Raw genomic sequence first — 23,045 nt, forward strand, 5'->3', positions numbered from 1 at the left:
CTGCTTAACCCCTACTGAGTCAAGTTCAATTGATTATTTTTAATTTCAAAAGGCCTCTGAGCAAAGCTCTCTCTTAATAATTTAGCAAGTCCTGCAGCCAGTAATGGCAAGGATGTATGAAAACCATGAGAAAAGGCAAGTAGCAAGTTTGACACGTTCTGACAATTATTTTTACAAAATAAGAATCTTTATAATTATAAATTTCCATTATACTTGCAAAAGCTTGAACCCACTCTCAAGGCTTGACCTGAGTTAACAATTACTAATAAAAAATTCAGTACAATGCTTTATTTAACTTTTGTCAGGATACATTTTGAACACTGCATAAATCTCAAGAAGTGGCTTTTTTTAGGCTCGTGATTACATTTGACTAAGTGTTCAGTAGTCCACCAAACCACTTAAAACTGTAGAATTTCCCAGCAAATCTTTCAAAATTAGCACATTATGAGACTTGTTTTTTCCAGTACTGGAGAACTCACATGAAGAGGTGGCGATACATTGATTGTCACAGGATCTCAAAATTCTTTGAATTTGCAGGAAGAAAATAAAACAAAACTCACATAATTCTCAAAGAAAGCTAAGGTAGTTATTTTCCTGCAGGTTTTTTTGAGTTGTAATTTGTGTTTTGCAATGTGTAATAAAGACAGAAGACTTGTACCTGGTAAAACTAGCAGAACTTTTTCACAACTGTATGGTCAATGGGTGTAAACTCTCAACGAACTATAAAATAAAGAAATGGGAAAAGCAATTTTGTGAACAGTGTTTCTTAGTTATGGTTACCTTCTAGTAAAGTAACCAGAAATTACTTTCTGTCACACACCTTTTACCACATATCTGAAGTCTATTATTGATGTGTTTGTTTTTCTTTCATTTTTGTTTGTTTACTGCATAATCTTTTCCTAAAGATTCTTCTTAAGCTGGGAATGTCAGTATCAAAGTAACAAGTAGATCACTGAGTGATTCTGTAGGTATCACTTTTGAACACTTTCTGATGACAATTAGATGATATAAACAGTTGTTTGCATCATTTCTATCTGAGCAGACTTCTTTGCTGAAAGGCAGGATTTTAGATCATTCATTTTAGATGAAAAATTTCAATTGAGAAGTTATTTCTGTAGGATAGGGTCTAAATGGAACATTTGGGAATTTTTTTTTTACTTTATTAGAAAGGACTGGTCAATAAAGAGCTAGCAAAAAGAGATGAAAATGTTTAAAATTATCTAAAATAACATTTTCAATGCTTTCAGAAATAAAATTATTTTATTTTCTGATTTCTAACATCTCATTAATTCTTATAATATTTTTTAATTTTTTAATTACTTGTTTTAATTGTAATTTTTAGCTCTGAAGAAATTAATAGTTGGAGAATAAATACTACCTTGGGGTAATTTTGGTTTGGTTGTGAATTTGCATTTTATTTAATTTGAATTATTTTAATTGGATATATTCAACTGACCCTGGAAATAGAGGGATTTTACTCCTTTATTTATTTGATTGTTTTCTTCATAAATTCTTACAGAAAAATATCTTTAAGAGAGTTGATTTGTTAGGCATCTTATTTCCCAGAATGACCATTACCCACCTATGAACACACAAAGATCTAGAATATGTAAAGAAACCTAAAGAATAAGAGAAGGATTTAAAAAATGTAATAAAAAAATGAGTATCTGATTGTACAATAATTGATGATACTTTCTGTAAAGTCTTTAACTGAATTTTCAGTTAAGTGCCATGGAACACATAAAAATCCCAAAACAACTTTCAGGATGTACATCTTGAAGATTAGAGCATCTTTTGAATAAGTTTTCTTTTCAGAATAATCTCTTGTAGCAGCATCAGCTAGGCCTCTTTGTCTGTTATTCTTCCCATTTTGCCTCTTGATTTTGATTGCCTCTCTACAATTTGCTAAAGAACTTAAGATCCTCCTTTTATTTTCATTTATTCATTTTAAGAATAGAGGTAATTTCCCCCTTATTTCACTTAGGGGTGACATCTATAAAACTCATGAAATTGTAGACTGGTGATGCCTTGTAGTCAAACAGTTCAGACATCATATTTATTCAGCCATCTTAATTTCTGAAATATTCAAAGATTATAATGGACAGAAACCTGCCCCAAGCGCTCTGTGCCTTTGGACTAGAATATTGAGTTCTCTCTCTTTTGTGCTGTCCTTGAAAACCCTCAAAGATTTTGTCTGGTGAGGAGTGATGAGGCACAACTCCTCAAGGGCGCATCACTAAAGGAGCTGGAGACATCCATAATCCTCAGGCTTTGCTTGTTGTTCAGAATGACTAAACTTCAATGAAAGAAAGCAAAGCAAGGAGTTTGTCTTACAGAACTTGGAATCAAGTATTCTGGTTCTGGTCTGGCTTTGATTTTTATTTTGTTTTTAATTATACTATGAACATTTTTAATGACGGCAAAAGATTTTCTAAGCAGAGATGATCAGAATTCTGCACTGTGTTGAAAACTCAGGCTGATATTTATTTTTTTATTTTATTTTTACGTGAGAGATAACATTTTTTTTTCATTCTGACAGAAAATGTTGTAAGATCGTTAATTTCTGAATCTCTATCTACTGCACAATAAAAACAGCAACAACAATGCAGGGCATTGTGAAAACCTTGACATTTTTCTAAGTTGTTGTATATGGTTCTGCCCCAAAAAAGGAAAGTGATATTTTCATAATTATTGAAGTCTATTATTTGTTTTGCAGTAACCTGGTGGAGATTAAATCCTATACCAGAGAGAGTAAGAGAAGGTCTCTACCCTGAGGGGTCTTAATGTAGAAAATTGAAGTGATGAAATGAAGTAGGGCAGCAGATTAGCAGAGCAGTATCAACAAGGCCAAAAGCCAAGACTGCAGAGAGAAGTACAACTGTCCTCTGTAGCCATGTTCTTTAATACTGGGGTTTCATTTTGGTTTAGTTTGATTTCTCTTGGTGAGGCAATAGCAAGTCATGTACCAGGACTCCCCTCTACCAGATACTTCGCAAGTGAAGGAAAACACTGTTTCTGTAATTGTTTTTTACAATGAATTAATAATTATTTTAAAAGGTTGAAAACAAGGAAAGATCGTTCCTATTCTTCGGCGTAATGAGCAATATCAGTAAGAAAATATTTTAATTGTCATGAAGACTAAAAGAGAGTGTTTCATTTCTCCCATGTTTAAATATATAGGGTGATTTTGAATGATAGCTCTTTGTAAATTTGAAAATAATCCAGATACTAAGGTTGAAATCCTGCACAATGAGACTGTTGCCGTTTTGAGACTGATAAATTGTAATTTTCATAAACCCTTAATTAAGGTGCTTCAATGTTTAGAAAAAAAATATTTTAAGGATATATGGATGGTAAAAATGTATGTGGACACCTGAAATGAGAGGACATCTGAGTTGTGATGATATCTGGTTAGCGGCATTTCAACTCTTAAAAACAATTGTATGAACCATGAGAAGTAAAGAGTTAAACATCTAGATACAAAAGCCTAAGTGATGTGGAAGTTGCAGAAATACTACCATAGATCAAGAGCTCACAGAACATGGAAAGGATCAGTGGAACATAGCCATGGAGAGATTTACCCAGAGCTTCATAATCAAAAAATGGAGGAAACATGATCAGCATCGGTCCCAAGGGTAAGAGCAAATTTATGATGGGATATTTAAGAGGCTTGTCAGATGTGTAAGTGTAGTTATGGGATGTTTTAAGGAGGTTGTAAAGAGAGGGTTGAACAGGTTTGGCAAACTCAAGAGGAGTGGGGGAAAACTGGCCAGTCCAGTGTAAACCTTCTGCTGGACCTTACTCTGACTATGCCAGGAGAAATCCTTTTGGGTTGAAGTCCTCCACGTATTCTCTGGATATATATATATATATATATATATAATGTATATAATTTAAATGTTTCATTTAACAGGGTTCTCTTTTTTCTCTCTCATCCTAATGCATTCCTGTTTATGATAACAGGGTAAGTGTAGATAGAGGGTGTTTGCTTTCTTCTCTTTGTTTTCTCTCTAATAGGAAGACAAACAGTCTCATATTTCTATTCCCAAATTTAATTGAAGGATGGGATCCACAAATATAGTTCATTATAGGGTGAAAATATATGACAGTAATATAGAAAACATAGGAAAATATGTAGAAAGACAAAATGAAAGTTGAGTTTTGACAGTATTATTTGGAGAATTTCAACAGGACGTAAGGTTTATGTAATTTAGTCATTTGTGAGGAAATAATTTCTCTTCCACACAAGTAATAGCAGAACTCATTAGCCAACTCAAGAGAACATTGAAGGAATACTCAGTTTTGCTGCTCAACAAAATTTAGTGAAAAATCCAAGCAGGGAAAAAAAAAAGATCGCCAAATGCTTTACTGGGATAAATTTAGGTAGAACGTGGATGTTCTACATTCTGTTCAGTACATCTGGTGAGCAAAATACTATGCAGAGTGATAAATTGAGCACAGAATACACTTTCTCTTAACCCACACCAATATGTTTAGGATACTGCAAGAAGCTGATGGTACTATATCTACAGACACATAATTTAGAAGACAAAGAACTGTAGATATTTAGACTTTATTCAATTTCCTTCATGTAGAACAAAATTATTTTTAGAGATAATTTTCCTCACTTTTTTTTTACAGAACATATAAGTGTGCTGTTCATATATACTCTTTTGGGTAATGCTACCTAATTGATTTTATAGTTGGATTCAATCTAGAAAATATTTTTTTAAATTTTTCTGTGCTGCTATGACTACAGCTGACACTCTTTAAACCATTTGTTATACAAGAAATGGGTGTGAAATACATATTTTTGAGTTTGTACACAAATATGCAGTTACTCCACTCTTTTATTTAATGCTGCCTGATGAAATATTTATTTCATTCACCACATCAAATTAGCAGATATTTGGAGAGAGTGGACATGATGTTTATTCTCAATGCAGTTTCCATGCATTTAGATAAAAATATGATGTGGAAATTTTGCTAATTTTTACAAGGTTGTTTCATCACTGCATTGTAAATCACCCACTTTCCCTAAACAATAGTTTCTCTCTGCAGAAATCACATAATGATTAGGGGAAATTGTACTTCAAGATTCTGAAATGTACACAGTCATGGATCAGAATTTCAGGTATGGCAGTTGTGTACTTATCATTGACTTCGACTGACATCTCCATGAAGAAATCAAAATTAAAATATGTGAGTAAAACCTTTGTGATGGGAGATGACATCCAGGAATTTGTCTTAGGGGTACTATATTTTATCCATCTTACTGTAAAATGTGAGAACTATCATGCCCTCATGCTTCATTTTCTGAGGCTGAATGTCCCTCAGTGTGGGTCACCCTGTGCTCCAGGCATGCTGAGTTTTCTAATATAATAACCCAGCTGCCTCTGCTGCTGACATCTAGCATACCCTGTATCCATACTTTTGGTGACTGCTATTGATACACTAAGGTTATGTGGCAGGAAATAGTTTTGGGATCACTGCATATTTATTATTTCTTGTTGCCAGAGACAAGAACCAACAGAAAGCACATTTGTGTGTTATAAGGGAAAGAAGAAATCCTAGACAATATTTGCATGCATTAGACTCAATGGTTTATTAGTCATGCAGGTCTCTTTAGCTACCTCAGTCTTGAGTTCATCTTCAGCACAGCTGAAAAGATGAAAATAAAATCCATTATGTCCTACCTATACATTGTGTCCTCTCCTCTGCAGAAATGCAGCAACGGAGCATGAGGGTCCTCTGCAACTTAAACTCAGTTTCAAGTTACCTGTGATCTCTCCTCCTTCCCCGCTTGTGTGCAGTCCTACCACCTCCCCTTCAACTCCTCAGCCCTCATCCCAAGGAATTGTAGCTCATTAAGCAGGCAGAAAACCGTGCACTTTCAGTTGTCTTCTCTCCAAGGTTAACACAAGTAATAAGATAGCAAGAATAACATCAATACCAGAATTAATGCAACTGGAGAGGGCTCAAACTCTGTTAAGTCATTATGACTACATAACGTGTGCAGGAATATGCCTTTGTTTTTTCTTTATCATTACATAAATTTGAGGTTATATAATTTTTATAAATAGTTTTCAGCAAAATACTTGCTTTGCATATTGGATCAAAAAGTAGGTGTTTGGAGGCAGGTAGAGGACCGTGCAGATGATGAAGATCAGGCAAGAGAGGAGCTTGCCAGGTCATGGTCAGGGGGGCTGCAGGCTGCAGACTGCTCTGCAGCTAAAGCCAGGGTTCACTAGCTTTCTTAGCCAGTTTCAGAGCAAATGAAAACAGATTAGTGTAAACCATGATTGCTATAAACCAGTGAATTATGTCTGGTAGTCAAACTTCAACTCTCTCCTTCCATTTAGCACTCACTGCCTGTATTAGCCTCTTCAGATTTAACTTGAGACTGAATTTGAAGATTAATCTCCTGCTGCAGATGGTCTGCCTAGCAAGGAATTAGTGCATATCTAAAAAGCATGGCTTTTGTACTGTGCGCTCCTCAGTAATTTTGAAAAGGCTATCAGTTTCTAATGTTGGTTGCTCTTCTGCTTTTTCAAAAAGGACTGCTTGAAATCTCCTCCCTGAGTAACTACCAGGGAAGTTCTTATTACTGGTAACTTTAAAATGTCTGTTGATGTGAAAATCAGAGCATGAGTGATGTAGGCATTACTTATATAATTGGTTTTATGCATACTTACAATCACATACTGGTTTTAAAATATATTCCCTTGGTGTGTTCATTATATCAGTCTCTCATCCACTTCTGCAACAGATATTTGCAGCCATTCATTATTGTTTATTATTAGAAAAGCAATAGAGAGGGAGCAGCATCACGACTCACATTACAGTCCCAAAAGAACAGAGATGCAAATATATAGTGTATGGTAGAAAGTTCACATTTGCCCCATAATCATATTGACTTCTACAAACTCAATACGTGCAAAATAGAATGGTTTCTTACAGTTTTTTTGTTTTCTTCCATTTCTCTCACTTTAGTTACTAAGGGTCAGAAAAAACCCAAAACTCTTAAAATGCTAATTTAGGTTTTGCCTACTGTTAATGTGTTTTATTACTAATTTTGCTTGTTCTCATTTAAAACTACTTATAAGCTTTGATGATTACCAAGTATATGTCCTCTAAAGTAGTCTACATTTTGTATAGGTCTTTAAAGGAATATTTAAATATATAAAACTTTAAAGATTCAGATAAATATCTTGTAAGACATACTCAATATGAGTGGCAACCCTGTAATTTAAAGCTGCATATCACAGTATGCCTTAATTTTTTTTTTATCACCCGTTCTTGGCAATATAAAATTGATAAGTTTGGTGCTACAAGCTCATTGGAAGTCACTTTATTCTGATTTACCCTTTAACTAGTCTCTGCATGGAGGGTGTTCTGCTCTGGACTTATTAATAAACTTATTGGTGAATCAAAAGTAGTCCTTCCATAAGTGTGACTAGTTGACGATGACCATTAATAAAGTTGTTTAGGTTACCCAAGACACCTTGCTTACTGTTTGGCAGCAACAAACAGAATATTCACTTTTGATAATTGATGCAGCAGCAGGTGACTCCAGAGGCCCAGGCACAATTTGTCTGTTTGCTCCAAACTTCTTACTGCATTGTTCCTCAAAGAGGCTATCTGCTAAAGCAGTTGTTTCTATTACTTTTCTAATTGTACACTGGCATGCCTCAGTGTGCCAAGAGCAGTAAGGAAAGAGGACATCCTCACTAGCAAACAGTAAGAGCTTAGTAGGGATTTGAATAAAAGGTCTGTGTGTCATAATATCATCCTAGGATGGATGTTTGGACTGCTCTTTGATATTCCCCGTCCCATTGTCATGTCTGAAAGGCTAATTTCACTCACATCTGCCTCTTTATGAAGAACGAGTTATAAACCATATATCCCATTCAGGTATTTGCTTTTACTGAATTTGGACATGTGGACATGCAAGATTCCATGGAGAATCTTAGGTATGTTCCCTTTCACTCAGGTATGATGTCAGGAAAGCAGAGAGAAGCAACAACTGTACTGCTGTCATCAGTGATGGGCCTGAGCTCTACTGCAATTTCTGTAATGCAAAAAAGCTACCCTGAATCACCTAAACAGAAAGAGACAGGGGAGCTCATGCCTTCACAAGGAATGTGTAATTTGCTTGTCAGGTATCAGAACTGAACTGGTCTAAGAAGAAATGGGAGTTTCTAAGGAAGTGAAAGAAAGCTTATTTGGATTCAGATGGATGGTCAGACTATCACTGGAATGAAGGAGAAGTAAACTGATTTTAGAAAAACAAATGAAATCTCTCTAGATACACTAGAGGGCTCCAAAATGGAAATTAATTCTAACCCCAAATCTCTCTTGCCATGGCATGATTTTCTTTCAGGAGTAACCTCAGAGGTAAAAGGCCGGAGGGAAATAAAATCCACAGATGCCAAAGTTCACAATTGCTAGATAAAGGGATTTTTTGTTTAATCATAGGGCAAGCAGATTAAATGCTGATTACCTCTTCCTTTTTTTTTTTTTTTTTTTTTTTTTTTTTTTGGTAACTGTGTCAGCTCTTTTGGAGATTCTGAGCTTTTTTAAATTTTTCTTTAAGCTAGCCTGAGAAAAGGATGATTTTAAGATAATCCATCAACAAGTTCCAAAACTAAGGCAAATCCAGAAACCTTGCCACTTGACCTCCTCAAGTGCACAATTCCTCCATGTTCCCTGAACATCCCAAAAGGGATTAGAGAGGTTTTGTGTACAAATACTTCATGGCCCTGACAAGGAGCTTATATCACATGGATCAAGATCAAACTGAAAAGTGTCTCTCAGGAGATTATCTAATATCAAGTTAAGGAAACAGGCCTCAAGCACTAGGATCACTATATAGTCTATTACAATATCTGGAACCAGTTTGTCCATTAATAAATCAGAAATTGACAATAATTTAAAAATGTATGGGCTGATGGCTATTTAGCAACCTGCCAAATTTAATTACAGCAATTGTGAATTGAAAGATAATTTGAATAACAGTCATACATACAAAAGTTACCAAGGAAGCAAAGTAGTTTTATGTTTTCTTTTATCCCTACCTGTTGCATGCAAACTTTTAATAAAGCACTCTACAATACATTTCAGCTGTTCTCTTCATGGAGAAAGAAAAGTTATTTTATGTGTGAATGGACATTGATCACTGAGAATTTCAAGACAGAAACCACCACAAAGCTCTAAGTAGTGGTAAAAAAAGAAAGAAGTGAAGCCTAACCAGGACTTGTATGTTTAGTCAACAGTGAAAAAGGTTTTAGGAAGTGAACTCTGACTGCACTTTAAACTTTTTGTAACATACAAAGAACCAAAAAAGCAAGCAGAAAAACGTGTTGCAAGAGCAAAGCTAGTTGAACTGAACTGCTATCATTTGCAGGCTGGAAACTCAGCAGTGTCTTTTACTTTGAAAAATGAAAAAAGTATTTTGCAATAGGCAGGGCAAATACTTGTCCCCTTCTGTTCTCACAGGTTTTTTTATCACACTGTACTCCCTCCTCCTCTCCCTTCTTTTCTTGTATTTTGGCGAACTACAGAAAGATGATGGAGATGATGGCGGAAAGATGAAAATGCTGAAAAAATATTTGATTCTTTCAGGCTGCAAGTTAAAAGAGAGGTTGTTGTGTGTTACACTTTTAAAATAACAATAATACAAATTATTTTAGTGACTTTAGTGTCTCAAAAGAAGACTATAGAAAGAAAGATAAATTTTAGCGTAGTAAGTCAATGGGACTTGATACTCTACTTTCAGAAATGAGGGAGTGTAAGATTACAATAGAAAATTCCTTATTTCTAAATTAAATACACCATGTATGTACCTGATTAACACAATATTGTGTGACCTTCTTGCTGAGATTCATGACAATCTATTAGCATTAGAATGGTAACTTTTATATATTCTGCTCACATTAAAATTCAAAGTTTACAGTTGTAGCCTATGCAGAAATACAACCTTTAATAAGATGTAGCAATGGGTTTTTTGGCTGATTTTCTATCACAATGCCTTATAATTCGCAGTGAGAGTAAAACGCATTCTGATTCCACCTTCTGTGCTTTTTACCATTTAGGAGGCAAGCATTGGTAAGGGAAATGGCCTTTTTTAATCCTGTTAAATCTAATGAATTATGATATTAGAAAAAAAATCATCGATCTTCTAATTCTTCCTAAGAAGGGCAGTATCTTAGCATGTGTAGTGATTACAGTGATTAGAACCCTTACCCAAAATTTCTAGGCAAAGCTCAGCGCTTAAGGACTCTTAAGGACTTAAAAGTTCCCAAGAGTCTAAAAATATTCTAATTGTCGTTTCTCTTTAAATGGGATATTGTAAACATTGATATATAAATATTTCATAATGACTTACAGATTTTTCTCTCCTAGAATTAAACATTTTCCCATCTAGGACTGAAGATAAATAAGGTGACTAAATTTATTTTCCTACTGAGCCTGTTTTTTATGTATATATATATAAAATATACAATGTATTGTCCTTATACTGTTGTCCCTACAACAGAATCATGGCAAACTTGGGCAGAAGTATTCATACTTTTGGCTCTGTCTGGAATTATATAATGTATATCTATTTGGAGCTTCGATTCCCTTTCCTGATTTTATGTCATTCACTTCTGAGCAGATGGTTGCATGCTGACAGTTGTCACTTATATATTAAAGTAACTTACAATTGACTGTTGCTCTTGCCTTAAAATGAGTGTTGGATGAAATGGGAAAAGTAGTTGTCTTGCAAACAAATCAAGTTTTTATCATAAATTTGACATGCATCACAAATTAATGGAGGCAGTTTCTATAGTAATAATGTAATCCCTGGAAGAACTGCAGCTGTCTATTCAGGTGCATTCAATCTCTCCTTGATGGGAATAATTACCTTCCATCCTTGCTGGATAATTGCCTTTTGATTGAGGTCATCAGAGCAATCACGGTTGTGAGAGGCAGAAATCATTGCTAGGGTGAAGAAAGAAGGGGGAGAAGGATAGAGACCAGAAAAGATATTTTAGAAGGGAGAATTGATAGAGAATTTATGTGTATTTTACTGCTTCTTTCTTTGAAGTGATATCTCAAATGATGTGATCGTATGAAATTAGATGGCTGTTAAATATGCTAAAGCCCATGTCTACTTACTATATTTTCCTCCAAAAGGAGGTTTTTATTCTGACAGCCCTTGAACACAGAATTTTCTAATTCCAAGCTTCGAAAACAGTTTCCCTTTGTGGATGTCTGCAACTCTTTATTCTTATTTGTTGGTTTGTTTTTCATCACCTACGTCTGATAATTGTTAAACCAATTATATATGTGGTATATAAAACTGTATGTATTTTAAATCAAAATCCTTAATTTAGTTTTTAATTTAATCATGAAACAGAAAAATAAAATACTTTGTCCTGAAGGAATATTTAAAGGTTTAATTGCATCTACTGCCATTCCCCTGCAATAAACAAGGACATGTTCAACTAGAGGAGGTTGCTTAGAGCCCTGTCCAACCTTGCTTTGAAATGTCCAGGGATGTGACATCTAACAAATCTCTGGACATGTTGTTCTAGTGTCTTACCACCCTCATTGTTAAAGATTTGTTCCTTATATTTAGTCCCAGAGGCTTATTTATTTATTTATTTATGCTGAGATTATAACAAAGCTGATCTTCCCTTACAATGGGAAGGACTTTGCTTCCCCAGTCCCTGTTTTCCTGCCCATCCACTCAAGAGGTATAGGAAAAGTGATTGCCATTGAAGACTGAGGAAAAAAGTTGTTTAGTACCTCAGCCTTCTCCTTGTCCATAGTTGCCAGTTTGCCAGCCTTGCTTATCGTGGAAGCTACACTTGCTTTAACCTTCCTTTTCTGGTGGACATATCTGTAGAAACTCTTCTTGTTCTTTGCATCCTTTATCAAGTTCAACTCCAGCTGTGCCATGGCTCACCTGACCTCATTCCTACACAGCGAGGTCATGTCCCTAGACTCTTACCAGGATATCTGCCTCTGCTTCCTTTGTCTGTGTATTTCATTCTTGACCTTTAGTTTGGCCAGTAGTTGTTGACTCATCCATGTTGGTCTTTTGCCTTCTTGGCCTGATTTTTTGCACCTGATTATTAAAAGCTCTTGCACTGTGTGGAAAGCAGTCTTAAAGATCTGCCAGCTCTGTTCAGCTCCCTTGTCCCAGAGGGCAAACTTTCCCAGAGGGTCCAACTAACTAACTCTTTGAATGGCTGCAGCTCTGGTTTCCTAAAATTCAGAGTCCTGACTTTAGTCTTCACAAATAGAAATGAGAGATTTACATCTTGTGTAATTGATGCCTGTATTTCTTACAGCTGTAAAGGGAAGCAAAAATTCTGACTGTGCTGTTATTTCCCTCAAGCATTTAACATGATTTTTCCCACAAACTGTAAATGACATCCGGTCTTTGGAAAGTAAGTCTCTGGATATCTCAACTGCCATGTAGAACCAGCTCAGAAAATTCATGCTCAGGGTGGTAAATTTGCTGTTCAGTGAAAGTTCAGGAATTTAGGGTTTTTTTGTGCATAAGTGTATTACATCACATTTTAAATTGCAAATAAAACTAAGCAATATGTAATGATGATGAACATTTAGTAAACATGGAAACAGTTCATGGAAGTCTTTCTTACCTTGTTTTGGTATAAATGATAAATTTTCATGAGCCTGTGTTGTAGTTTAACCCAAGTAAAAAACCAAGCCCCGTGCAGCTGCTTGCTCACTCTCCTACAGTAGGTTTGGGGAGAGAATAAAAAGGGTGAAATATAGAAAACACTAGGACTGAGATAAAGTATAATAAGGAAAACAAAAACCACAAACAGAAGCAGAATAAAACAAGGAATTAATTCACTGCTTCTCATGGGCAGGCAGGTGTTCAGCCATCTCCAGGACATCAGGACCCCATCACGTGTAACAATAACTTGGGAAGATAAACACCATCACTTCAAAAGTTCCCCCTTCCTGCTCCTTCCTCCCACTTTATGTACTGACCATGATACCGTATGATCTGGAATACCCCTTTGGTTGGTTTATGTCTCCTCTCAACCTCACATGTAACCCCAGCTTCCTCACCAGTGTGGCAGCATAGCAGAAGCAGCCCTGGCTATGTGTAAGCCCTGCTCAGCAACAACAAAAACACCTCTACATTATCAACTCTGTGCTCATGACATCCAAAACACATAGCCCCATACCAGCCACAGTAAGAAAAACTAACTCTACCCCAGTCAAAACCAGCACAGCCTGTTTCAGAGGCACACCATGAAGCTTCAGATGACAACTTCAGTGCCCCTGAGCCAGCACTGAATTAATCGTGAGCAGATGATTTACCATTTTCAGGAATATATCAAAACCTGCCTTTCAGAGGGTCAAAAAGAAAAACTTGTACAGCAGCATTTCCTTTTATTTTTAAAACTTGTTTATATAAAATGGATAAATTTAAAACAGAAAAGACATAGTATTTGAAATGGTGTAGTGAACGGCTATATATTTTCTGCATTAAGTTGCTCTGTTACGTGTAGTGATTCTACAACACAACCTTTTCCTTCTCTAATATGAAAATTTATGACTCAGAGATTCCTATTATTCTTACTAAAGACATGATCTAAAATTGAGAGAATAAACCGGCAATCTAACATGTAGAACATGTTCAAATATGTTCATTTTTTCACAGAAGAGATTAACAAAAGCTGTATTAGTGCTCATCAGAAAATAGAGCTAAAAGGAACATCACAGAAATGTCCTGGTTTGTTGATAATCCTGCTCTATTCTAACTAGAATACATATTTTCATTTGCTAATCCTATTTACAGAAGATAAAGTCCCATGCTTCAGAACACTGCCAACCATGAACTGCTTGGTGTTTAGCTCAGTAATACTGCTGCCTGGGCAAGTAAAGCATTGTGTCTTCCTCTTTTAAGTAACCCAGTTAAATTGCCTCTGCCTACAACACCTGGGATTATGGGACACTTCATAATTTTTGAATAAACATAGAATAATGATGATAAGCAATTTTCTAGGTTTTGCCACAACTACTCAGAAAAACAGATGCAAATGAGAGAAAAGCTGTTTAGAAGGAAAAAGGTCTGGATTTGCTCTGAGATAGACAGAGTGAGACTGCTGGAGGAGCTATTGGATTTGACAGAAAAACACAGAAGAGATCATGGTGAGTGACAGTGGGAAGAAAAAAAATATTTGGAAGTTAATGGTGTGGAAATAAGGTAGGTGCACCAAAGCTCTGCGTGTAACTGAAAGGAAATTGTTGCTGGTAAACACTAACTGTGGCTGAGTGCACAGGATGCACAGCTGTTTTTTTGTAAGAGGTTTCTTGCTGCTCCTTCTGGGCAGTTCATGTTAGTCTGTTTTCATTCAAGTGGATGAGCAACTATTATAAGACCATCACACTGTGTACATGGCTCTGTCATTTACAAGTAGGAAAAATAAAGGTTTTAGAAAAGAAAAATGTGTATTGATAGCTGCTTCCCCAGGACAGAAGCAAATTTTCTTTATTAGCTTCCTAAGGAAGTTATTACTCCATGTGTCACTCCTACTTTTTGCCTTGTCTTCAAGAGCTGTTTGAGCTTAATTTACTGGTCTCCATCAGTCTTTTTGCTGTTCAATTTCCTTGTTTGCAATTAAACTCTTTGGAAATGGAATGTGGGTGTCTGAACTGTGCCTAGTAGAACTGGCACTAGTGAGGTTTCTCTGTAAATTCTGCTGGAATATTATTAAGAGGCCGCACAGTTTTTGAGAAAACTTTGACACAAGTGCCTAAGTATATTGCCAAAATGACTGTCAACTCTACTTCTTTTTTCTTTCTGATTAGTAAGGAATTAGTCTTGAAATTATGTGTGTAGAGATGCATTTATCTTAACTTCTAGAAATGCAGCTTTGATCATGAGATGAAAATAGGTATATGAAAACTGTGTTGTCAGCTCTTTATCACAAAAAGAGATTGAAAATTTAAGACATGAAACTCCTTGCCTCTTAATCCCTCACAGGCTGAGGTGAATTTCTCAAAAGTCAAAGTGGCACAAAATGCTGTTATCCTTTCTCTTGAGTTCAGATAGAATGTAATTAGGTAAGAAGGTTAACACTGGACATCTTACTCTTCATCCTGACTGCTTTCTAACAAGATGGTTAGTCTTAACTGATGGGAATAAAATCTTAGAAATATGAAAATAAATGAAAATTAAATAAAATTCATATTTTAAGGTGCTGAGCTTTATTATCATATATTTAATATTTAAGTTATATATATTTAAATGTATTAAAATACTTTATTATATATTTAATATTTAATAAACATAAGTCAAATAAAAACTGTCTTTAAACTCCATGCCTAAAGGAGTTTAAAGGGTCAGTCAGCTAAAACAAAAAAAAAAAATGCAATGAGAATGGGAAATGCAAAATTACCATGGGTTTAAGGAAAATTTTGCATGCAGGATACTGTTGCAAAGTACTCTTTGTTAATCTGTATTTCCTGGTTTTGTTAGAAACACTGCGTATTTGTCACATTTATTGTTATCTCAATAGAATCATTGAACTTTTAAATGCTTTCCACATTCTTTTGTGAAAATATTTAGCTTTAGTAAAGGCCTAAAATATGTTTTGGTTTTTTTTTTCCTTGTTTGGAATATGTGGTAAAATTGGATATGAACAGCAGAAAAGATAGTCATACTGAAAATAACTCTGTTAATGATAAATGTAAAAGGATTCCTTATATGTTTGTGTCAAACAGGATATATACCAGAGTGCTTAATGGAAAAAAAAACTTTGATTTTTTTTCTTAATTGAACGTTAAAATAATCATGGAATTGTATTTTTAAAGGCCATTCTAGTTCTATTAAAGAGAAAAAATTGCTAATTGAATTCTCTGGTAAGAACTATATTGGGACAGAACTTACTAGCATTTCTCATCCATAAGTTTTCTTATCCCAAGGATAGGATAATCAAAGAAGCCCAGGTTTTGTGTGATTTCCCTCTGAGACTGTGAGGATGGAAGTAGGATGAGAAGAGTACTTGAAGCAAATGCTACTCTGAAAGAGGTGTTCTACTTCTGCCTCAAAGTTTGGCATGGCCAGAGAGGTTCTTCTGTGCACTTTGCATGTTCTTGAACTGAGCCTCTGATTGACTACATCCTTAGGTATAGTGCAGTTCACTAAGCTAAATTCTGCAATATAGGCCAAAATGGGGAGACTCTGCTGTTCTTTATACATAATTGATTTTGTAAGTTGAATTCCACAGTGCAGGATTTTTTCCCACCAGAAACAGTTGTGAGGGAAAAAAAAAAATAGTTGAACTTTCATTCTTTCTTTGAGTACTTTCCTGTCTCTTACCAGACATGTAACAAAAGAACCAGAGAGGGTACAATTGGAGTGGTAAGAGTGTGAAACAAAGAAACCTATTATGCTCTCTAGAATGAAATTTGGGAAAACATACTTGAACTAGCTCTCATGAATCACAGTTGGGTATCTAAACCTTTGAACTCGAGGTGTCAATTTTTAGTTCTGTGAAATAATCTATTTAATCTAGCTTGATTCGGGAGGTATTTTTAGGAACTATACACTCTTGAGGACTCTAAATCAGCTTCCTGTTGAGATAAAGATCTCCAAGTGGGTGATGTCTGTTAGCCTCACACATAACTGGTGCACAGCTGGCCCAGACTCAACTGGGAGGAGGTGCCATTTGATTTTGTATGAAACTAGGTATTGAGATGAAGTTCAACTTCAAAAGGTTTTGAGGATTACAAAATGATCAAGAATCTGTTTCATTTTAATGCTTCCTTCAGAAATGTAATTTCTGGATATTCCTCACTAAACCAGAGTATTCCTGGGGGGGGGGGATTTTCGTCTAGGATGGTAGACTATAATCCAGTGATCTGCATCAATTGAAAAATGCTCTTTTCCATGGTACAGTCTGAAAGGTCACTAACAGTACTTGATCTACTTAGGGCCTCCAGTAGTGAGCCATTTTGCTAGGAAGCTAACAAACTCTCTTAATTGAGACAGTTCTTGCAGATTTATCCAAAACCTCAGACAATTCCCTCTGCCAATCTCTATTAACTCCCACTTTGTCTAGCCTGCACACATGCCAACTGCCTTTCAGGCACGTCTGAAGCCTTGCTAGACATTTAGAAATCAGAGAAAAAACACTGTATAGCTGTGCTAAAAAGCATATGTACAGTAAAAAAAAAAAAAAAAAAATTCTTCTTTGCTTGTTTGTTACTTCAGAAGGCTCTTTCTTCCAGCAGTGTGTCAAGAACACAGATTATACTAAAACTTAGGATTTCCATGGCGCAACAATCTCATGATTTTTACTAACACTGAGCTTTAATAATGGAGAGTTTTTCAATTGTTGTGACAATATTATGGGGCATGATGTTATTATGAATAGTACCAAAGGCTAGTGCACGAAACAAGCTCATTGCTAGAATTTTAAGTTAGTTGGTTGATTTTGGTTTTTTTCACAGATTTTCATTTGCACATAATAGAAGTCTTTTTCTCCTTTGAGTCAAAAACTGTAAAGAAATTTGATGAGTTAAAAAAATTCTTAAATCCAGTATTTGACAAAATCTAATAGTCCACCAAATTACTTTATATTTCTTCAAAAGCATGCACGTCCTTCTCTTCTAGCAGTGGTTCATGATTTTACTGTACTGAGAAAAGACCAAGCATGCTGGGTCATGAAAAATATTCCTCTATACATTGTCCCTAAGAGTGACCAAAGACCATGCCTAGAGAAGGACTGGGACATTTTTTCCCAAAGCTCTTTCAGCCAGCAATCACTTTTGGCACAGAAATCACATTTATCTCCAGATTTTGTTTTAATGTAACAACTCTCTGCTCTCAATTCTCTGCATTACTGTCCCATATAAAGTGAGATCCACAAAAACTGTGGAAAGCATATGCATATATGTCCTTTATTTTCTTTTTTATCTTGCTCTTGCAGGTTCTATTTCATAACTTCTGGCTAGTATTTTTGTATGCCTTTTTGTGGCCTTAAAGTTTTACATAACGTCCTCTCAGCCTTCCCTTTCTCAGACTACATAAATTACTTAGTCATTGCTCATGAAAAAGATCTTTTTGCAACCTCATTGCCAATGTCTTGTGGACCGCTATCCAAATAGAGCATATTCTTTTTGAATAAAGTATCCATTCATAGAGTGAATTGTATGTGTGGGAAAACCATGGGTTTCTATGTTAACTTTGGGATGTTCTTGGTTCTGTTCTTCACACAGTTTCTATTACCCAATATTTGTTTTCCCTTTAGGGTTATGAATATGAAGCAAATTTCTTCAGTGATCAATCTTGGCCTCAAGAGCGTGCTCCTGAGTGATAATGGGACCATCATCTTACGTTACTAGGATTTATTTTGTTGCTGTTGATTTTTTTTCAATTATTTATGGAAAAATTATATCCTAAAAATATGGAAATTATTTACTGATTCATATCCTGTCTCTATTGATGGCAACAGAAAATACTGTCTGGGAAAAGCACATGAGTCTGTCCATTTTGTAGAGTACTTTGTAGTCCTATGTAGTAGGTAGTTTCTGTGATCCTTTTTGTTTCTTCTTAAGCATCTATAGTCACTTCTTTAGAGGTATTAAAATATACGTCTAAATATATGTTTTATTATCTGTTGCTGGAGATATTGTCTATTATTTTTTTCTAATTGCTATTTGAACCTGCTAGGCAATTTCAGCTCTGAGGGATTCTACTACTGCCTCTTTTCCCCACTGAGAATTGAACACTAATCTTTACTTTCATATCTTTTAATGAGATTTCAGTATGAAAAAAAAAGAACTTTCTGTCTAATTCTGTCACAATTTAGATTCTTGAATAGCCTCAACTTTCAAATGGCCCAATAGACTGAGGATTAAGTAATACTTTATATGTCAATATATTTAAAGAAGCCCTCAGACTTATTTCACCCAGGCTGTAAAATCTTTGAAATGAGGACAACATTGTATGAAGAATGAAATTAGAAAAAGTGAATCTTCATGACAAGAAAATACTGTGGAATAAATAGTCACATTATTTTAAGCCCCTGACAGTTAAGAAGACAATGAATGGCTACCAGTGGGATCAGTAAGAATAAGCTTTGTCATACAAATCTAACTGGATTTTATACTCTTTATGCAGCGCGGTTAAGTGAATAGAGAGGGAGTATATAGTACTGCTTTTGGCTTCCTGCTTTGTCCTGGACTTTCTAAAGGAATCTACAAAATATCTAGATAGGACTAGACGGTATATGTAAAAATAGCTAGAAAATTACATTCTAAGAATACCTGCAAGCATTATTAATTAGGTAGGAAGAGTGCACTGACCCTATATTGTTAAACTCTAAAATGTTTATTCTAGGCCTATTTCTAGTTGCTACTTTCAGTAAGAATCTAATGATGTGTGGTGGGTTGACCCTGGCTGGATGAGTTAAGGACTGAGAGAGAGATCAAATACCATCACGGCTAATACAGGCTCAAATTAGAGATATTGATTGAATTTATTACTATGATGTCAGAGCAGGATAAGAACTAAAACTAGACCTTAAAAAATGCTTTCCCCCCACCCCTCCCTTCTTCCCAGCTCTACCGTCTCTCCCAGTGGTGCAAGGAGACAGGGATGGGGGTTATGGCCAGTGGATCACCTGAGGCTTTCTCCCACAGCTCCTGGAGAGGAATCCTGCTCCACCATGGGGTACCTCCCATGGGAGAGTTCTCCATGAACTCCAACGTCAGTCCATCCCCAGACTGCTGCACTGTGGGTCACTCTTCCGTGGGGTACAGTCCTTCAAGGAAAGGCTGTTCCAGAGTGGTCTTCTGTCTCCATCTCAGTTCCAGTGCCTAGATCACCTCCTCCCTCTCCTCCACTGACCTTGGTCTCTGCAGAGTTACTCCTTCACATAATCTCACACCGATCTCCTTTGACAAAAATTACGTCTGTGCTGTAACTTCTCCTCCTTAAATCTGTTATCACAGAGGCTTTGCTACAATTTCTAATTGGGCCATCCTTGACCAGCAGAACATCCAGGGATTTGCTCTGCTGCACATGGAGGTAGCTTCTGGCAGCTTCTCACAGAAACTATTCACTGTAGCCACCCACTACCAAAGCTTGGCCATGCAAACCCAAAGCATGATGGAATAGAGAGCTTCATATTAAACTGCAGATCACAGATGTCTCACTGAGAATTAAGCATATTGGAAGGATTGGATTTTGAAATTATCATGACAAACTATAGCAATCATGTAGGGGAGAAAAAGATACAAACCAACATGTATAACCTGAAAATACTATCTTACATAAGAACTATCTGCACTGACAAGAGATGCCAAGAAAGAGCTCATGAGATCACAAGGTAAAAATGAAATGTAAAACCCATGTTGCTGCCCAGACAGGAATATCCTTAGATGTTCAACCAAAAGGTTTTGGACAGGGCAAACATACAGAAAACAAAATATTTTTTAACTAAGCTTTGCAATAGTAGTTCTCAGTTGCAAAAAAATGCCTAACACTTTGTGTGTGACTGATTTAGAAATATGTGCAGCTACTGGCAAGTCCAGAAATAAGCAATGAGAACAATCAGAGGTTAGTGAATTTATTTGTGAAAACAGATTGACTGTCTACCTTGAAGAATATAGAATTCACATGGAATATAGAAACCTTCAAAACCATAAAAGCTATATAGCAGACATGTAACCACCATTTATTTTCAATACAGAAACCTTCTAAAACATAAAAAGCAGGCAACTTACCGCCATTTTATCAACATAGAAAGTGGATGAGCCACGAAGTTGCAGGTCATGTTCCAGAGATAAAGACGCAGATAGTCCGATAGGGAACAACATCTAATTGCAGATTGAGTAAAATGCATGATGCAATTGCAGTTGCAAAGGTTCTATTACCAATGACAGTGATAACAAAAGATTAGAGAAATTCCTGTCAAAAATTATGTGAGCTTTATAGGTCAAGGGCAATCTGCTCTAGGGATTTGCTCAATATATTTGATATTTTGATCAGAATCTTTAGCTCTTAAGATAAATATATACTATTAGTAAGTAAATAATAATGAGATTAAAGAATTTGAAAATAAATACTAAATAGGTTCCCTGAGGAAAAACTAGATATTTACATTCAGACTGTGTGAGAAATTTTGCAATTTTCTCTCTTAGTCCAATTTTAGACAACTTAAAGCCATTTGTTCTCTAAGATAGAAGGCAAAGGAATAGAAATATGTATATAATATTCCTAATAATATTGCTGCCTCACTGCAACAGCTACAAATCAGCTTAAATGTTGGGTAATTACTTCTTACGATTATTTATCTTATTAAACAGCAATTCAGATTGAGGTTGAAACAGTACTTAATGTACCAGGAATGAAAATGAACCTACTTAAGGATGAGAAATGATCTATGACAATCGATATCAAATGGTTGCAAAAGGAGCAGTCGTGGAACAGTAAAAAAAAAAAAATACAGACTGCCTTAGGAGTCATGCCAGATCTAAGGTGTTTGTTCTGTACAGAGATCTTTTGCAATATGGAACAAAATTATCTAAAGAGTGCCTCAGTTGAATTAACATGAAGTCTCCTTTCAACAATTTTAAGTACCCTTGATGAATTTTCTGATGATATGGAGAGCATTGACTAGAAAATACAATATTTTCTTCTTCAAGATGATAAGAAATTATGGGTGCAGCAGAAAAATACATATTTTCTAAAATTAGTATTGTCTATTAACCTGCTTATCTTTGGTCACAGTGTCTGTTTAGTTTTAATTGAGAAACACCACAGTTTTAAAGTAAACATGCTTAATACAGATGTAAGAGTTAGTAGTGTTATTTAATATAAAAACCACGCATTTCTGTATTTAATTAATTTAAGTTGGTATCTTTTGCTTCTTAGGGCTTACTCCCCTATTCCACTAGCGTAAATCTTTTATTCAATTACTCATACGCTACTGACCTTGGAGTTTTTTTCCTGCCTCTTCATAATTTTTAATCTTTAACCTGAATTTATGACTATCAGTGTACTTTATACAGATTTCAACTGGCCTCCTGAAGTAATTTTATTTGCATTTTTTTTTTGTTAAAAATGGCATTTTTACCTATAAAGGAAATTATTCTAAATCTTTGGAGAATTTTTTACTTTTTCAGGACTTTTTCAGTTTGTATTCTTTTTTAAAAACTGAATGCTTGATACAAAACTGACAGACTCCTACAAGCATTACTCAATGTTTAATTGTTAATGTTTTAGAAGCATTTTGTTTGATGACCGTTTTTGCTATAAAGCTACATAAAGTAAAGAAATACTTGGTGGAATAGTTAAAGAATTAAGTATTTAGTTTGGTTTAAAATGCATTGTTCAATTACCACTCAGAACTCTTATGTTTGTAGTTGCTAATAATGAAGTGTGTTATCAGGGTTTTGATGTGAACCAGCTTTTTGCTCATTTTTGCTTTTATCTTCATTTTAGTCATTGCAGCACTTTGAGTCAAATAACTAGTGCAAAATAATATTGCTATGGTTTCAACTAAGTAATACTTCTACAACTTTTTAAGAAACTATACTGGTCTTGCTTTCTGCTGTCTTATCCCGTTTTTGGAAAAGTTTGACTTGAAACAGATGAGGAGGTGTGTCAATTGGCATCCATATGTCAGTCTTATTTTAAAGTTAGAAGTGAGCATTCTGTACTTATCTGTTCATTGCAAATTGAAAAAATTACTGAAAGTCTTCTGAACCAGCCAATTTCTTGAGCACAGAAAATATGCAGAGTACTCAACATAGTAAATCTATTACTTAATGAGGGCTTGTACTTGCCTTATCTTATATTTTCAGATCCCAGAGATTCTGTAAAGAATGACTCTCAATTATGAAATTTATCTCTCTAATATCTTGCTGATGAGGTGAGAAAGGAATTGTTCACTTTTGTTGTGTTCTGTTTTTATAAAGTCTTTCATACCAATATCCTCTATATTTGTTAATATCTGTTTCAAAGCTCTAGTCCTCTGTAGCAAGTAGTTGGCAATTTG

The sequence above is a fragment of the Cinclus cinclus genome, chromosome 2 (assembly GCF_963662255.1).
Source record: "Cinclus cinclus chromosome 2, bCinCin1.1, whole genome shotgun sequence".
NCBI lineage: Eukaryota > Metazoa > Chordata > Aves > Passeriformes > Cinclidae > Cinclus > Cinclus cinclus.